This window comes from Ascidiella aspersa, chromosome 1 (assembly GCF_963924565.1).
Source record: "Ascidiella aspersa chromosome 1, kaAscAspe10.2, whole genome shotgun sequence".
NCBI lineage: Eukaryota > Metazoa > Chordata > Ascidiacea > Phlebobranchia > Ascidiidae > Ascidiella > Ascidiella aspersa.
In genome coordinates this window covers 22,164,397-22,169,093 of record NC_139447.1, presented here as the reverse complement: position 1 = coordinate 22,169,093, position 4,697 = coordinate 22,164,397, and the positions used below count along the sequence as shown (strand labels likewise).

The 4,697-nt window shown below is 31.7% G+C and overlaps 1 pseudogene; it reads left to right on the top strand.

Moving 5' to 3' along the window:
* The first annotated feature begins 1,479 nt into the window (after positions 1 to 1,479).
* On the top strand, positions 1,480 to 4,281 carry LOC146168281 (peroxisomal trans-2-enoyl-CoA reductase pseudogene; annotated as a pseudogene).
* Positions 4,282 to 4,697: the final 416 nt, after the last annotated feature.

The following is a 4,697-nucleotide window of genomic DNA, read 5'->3' as shown; positions in this document are numbered from 1 at the left end:
AAATTCTAAAAGGTTGAAAAAAAAACTATTGTTCGGAAAGTGTTGCATTTGTATTTTTTCCTAAAAGTTGTTTCTCAACTACGAGGTTAGGTCCCGAACAAACGTTGAGAATGCCTACTAGCGATGCCGGAAACTTTGAAAAAACTGCATGGTTCAGAAACATTTCATATAATTTTTATATAGTGCATCATTAAATTGGTTTACAAGTAAAGTATTTGTATTTTTTTTGTTACATCATGTTTAATTTTTTCAAAAATATTTGGAAACATTTAAACGAAAAAGTCTTTTTGAATAAGACAAAAAATGAAAAAAATTCTGGCAGGATGATTATGGTTTAATGTCGCAGCTACGCAAGAACATTTTAGGGCAAATGCATCCACAAGTGAAAAAAGTACTGAACATGAGACAATAACTACGATTTTGGATCTGTAACATTTATTGATAGATTTACTTGCATCAGCCTTCCAAAATTGGTACTTTGTCCAAAACTTCCAAGGTCTAAAAGTCGGACTTTTTGGTCCTTAGATGTCCCAATTATCTTAAACTACACGAAGTTCTGACTGGTGAATAGAGGGATATTATGCAGATGTTGAGATTATTGCCTTTGTTTTATGTGAATCAGCAAAATTGAACTTGAAATATACTATTCCAGTCTGCATTCTATATCTAATGCACACTAGGGCTGGGTGCCAATGCAAAAAACATTAGCTCTTTTGTCAGCTCCATCTAACCTACCTACCCAATAGTTTAATGTAATTTAAAATTCGTCAAATTACGCTGATTAGGAATCCAGCAAAGTCCTACACTCGTGACAACTTTGCCACTTAGAGTCTAACAAAGAAGAATAAAAAACAAGTGGCTATTTGAACGGATCGCTCTTTCACACTTGCACCCATACAGGATTACGTATTAATTAGGGTTGGGTTTGCGTTTTGGTGGTGGGAGCATTGTAGTTATTTGAGTTATTTTGAATAATTTTAATTATTTTTCAGAAATGTATTTAAATTACTTGTTAGCCGGGTAAATATATTTAGAAGGTGTCTATATATATATATATATATATATATATATAATATATATAGGCTATTTGACATATATAGGCTATTTGCATCCGATAGTGATACTTCAGTGTCCTGGTGAATAGCCTCTTCCTAATAAACAACAATTATGAACCAACGTACCTGCACCTAAACGACTGCTAATGTAAAAAAAGAACATTCAAATGAGAATCTAACATTTTTATATAATGTTTTTTGTGTCCTTAACTCAAACATGCTAACTTGCCATATTTTTTTAACTTTCCGGTGTCAAAGTTTACTAAAGTATGTTAAATAAATTGTTGTAATATTTAAAGGATTTTATATACAAATAATAAAAAAAATATTACATATAAAAATTTGAAAAAATATTACTAAAAATAATGTATGGTTTTTTCCTTGCCTCATCTTTCATCAGTTGACTTAAGATCTGAAGTTCAGTTTGTATCTTATTTTACTTGAAAACAATAGTTTTTTTGCTAGGTTACCTAGGTCTAGAAAGTGTTAAGCAATACATTCGCAAAGGTTATCACAAATTTATATCATGAAATCTATTTTTGGTTTTCTAACAAACAAAGACCCGAGGCTCTACTTAAATTGCATTAATTGTCAATTTACCATTCCATCTGAAACAGGTTCAATTTAGTTTGAAAAGCTTTCACTTGTTCACAACCTTGTAGCTTTATACACCAGCTGCCAAAGTGCTGTGTTATATAAACTAAAAAGGTGAACTTCAGTACTGATCTGACAAAATTATTCAGACCCAAGCATTATTTTCGGTTAGTAATTTGGGTGTCATACAAAAAAGTACTTATTTCTTTGAAAAAAAAAATTGTTCCAAAACACTACCCTGATTCAACCATAGTACTTCCCAGTGGTATCACTTCTCATTGAAATCCAGTGATTCTCAACCTTTTTTGGCCTATTGATATATTTTTGTTAGATTGTTTAGCCTCAATTTTGTTTGGGGGTGGAATTAATCTTAATATACCCTAAAGGGCCTACACCGGCCCTACAGTCAAAGCAATAAATCTCAAAATAATTTGCTAACTTGTGTATATTGTTATAAAAAACTTCCTAAATGTTTTAACATTCTTAGCAATTGTCATCTGAAACAGTTGTGTGAACTGTAAACATGTCCAGGTTGTTGAGCCAACTTAATATTTTCCCATATAGTGAGTACAAAGCAACACTACACAAACTTATTTTTTAGTTTGCTTTAAATGAAAATATTTTAGAGTTGCCTTAATGAAAATGAATAAACAGTTTTGTATGGCAAATGTATAATATGGTTGTTGACAATAAGCAAAAAAACATACCTAAAACTGTGAGTCCAGAATTCTCTTAAATTTTCTGTGATATTTTGTAAAACCTTAGTGAGAAAGCACTTATTAACAGCAAGTCCATACTCTCACAAAACCAAGCTACGGCAATAAATCAATTTTTAAAACAGTAGGGCACTTCATTAAAAAATGAACATTACTAGTGTGTTTAAACCCAACTTATTTTCTGGCTGTGTTGCAATTGTAACTGGAGGAGCAACAGGAATTGGTGCAGCTATCACACAAGAGCTTTCACATCTTGGCTGTGATGTTGTTATTGCATCAAGAAATGAGAAAAGAGTTATGGCTGCTGCAGAATTAATGAATCAAAATACCAAACTTTCTGGAAGAGTCACTGGACTTTTGTGTAATATTCGTGAAGAGGATCAAGTAAGCCACCTGATGAACACTGTGGTTGAAAAATATGGGAAATTTGATTACCTGATAAACAATGGTGGTGGACAGTTCAGGTGTGCAGCAGAAGACATTCCATTGAAGGGATGGAAAGCTGTTATTGATACTAATTTGACAGGAACTTTTCTGTGTTGTCAACATGCATACAAAAAATGTATGGGCTTACATGGGGGTGTTATTGTTAATATTGTTGCAGATATGTGGCGAGGGATGCCCATGATGTGTCACACTGCTGCTGCTAGATCTGCGGTCGATAACTTAACAAAATCATTGGCATTAGAGTGGGCTGATAAAGGAATTAGAATCAATTCTGTGGCACCTGGCACGATATACTCAGATACTGCAGCTGCAAACTATCCATCCGATGTATTTGGGTTGGCAAAAAAAATTCAACCGACTTGCCGCTTAGGAACGCCTGAAGAAGTTTCTTCTGTTGTTTGCTTTATTCTGTCCCCAGCTGCTTCATTTATAACTGGAGAAACTGTAAAAGTTGATGGCGCAGAAAGTTTGTATAACTCGTTTATTAAAATACCCACTCACAACAAACTGCCTCCTTGGAAATGATATAAATTATTTAATGATGTATATATATATTTATTTTAAAATGAAGTCTATCCAAATGTAATTTAGATGTTTTTTTACAATATTTGCCATAATAGTAATTGCTAATTAAGTGCTATTTTAAATTCTTGTTTAGGTTGATTGAATATTACCATCATCTAGGGCAGTGGTTCTTAACCTAAGTTGCTAAACTCTTGTTGAACCCAACATTTTTACTTACTCACTAAAACAAAAATCTATTGTGCATTTATTTGTAATACTATTCTGTGTTAATAAGAAATTGAGGCTTTAAAGGTCATGAGTTGGTTCAAAAATAGTAACAATGGTCAGTGCCAAACAAATTTATTGATTTTGTTGTTTGTGATTTAACTTTAGGTTCAGCAATTTCAAGTAATAACTAATTGTTAATTTATCTTAAGTAGACATGTGTTTGTTTCAGAGGATGTTGACGGATCTATGGTCATATACTAAATGCTAAGAACTCCCATGCTAAGATTATTAATTTATATTGTACTCTTTGTGATTTTATTGATATTTGCAGTTGGGGATGTTTACTGTAAAATACCTACGCATTCAAGAACAACTAACTTAAAATATTAAATCTTAATACATTTTTTTTTATGGGTGGAAGATGGGAATTTAATTATAATGTACCCTGACTTTTAAATCATACAAAACAACTGAATGACTCTCTATGCAGGAAAATAGATATTGCAGGATTTTAAAATATTATAGAAAGCAAGCATGGGTGTAATCAAAGCTAAAACAAAATTGAAAATACATTCAATGGAATTTAAAAGGTTCGGTAATTACTTGTTGAAATTATGAGTTATGCACTCTATTTTAATTACTAATTTTTCCAACTTCTCAAGAAGTTTGCTGGCCCCAGGTTGTTGTCTCAAGAGTGTTTTCTTTTTATGTACAATATTTCACTTTTTTTTATAATTTGCCACTACTGAGTATGTTAAGTAAAAGTCAATAAAAAGATGATCTATACTATACTTAGGTTTATTTGCAACAAGTTGCAGGATTAGCAATAGCATGATGTTGACAACAATTAAAAAACAACATTAAAAAAAAATCTTACTCCAAACATTGTGTATTGCACCAAGAGTTAGTGATTTTTATTAATAAAAGCCTTGTATCGAAGCTTGAGATTTACATTTTATTTGACATTGTATTTTGATAATACTGAATTTACAGGGGTTCAAAAAACTTCTACAAAATGAGGCCAAGCGAGGCTGGAATGTTATACTTTTACAACCATTCAACCTAAATAACCCAAGACATTGCAATAGGGTTACAACTAAATGTATGAATTGAAAATAAAGCTGATTTTTTGTACATGAATTCTATCGAATTC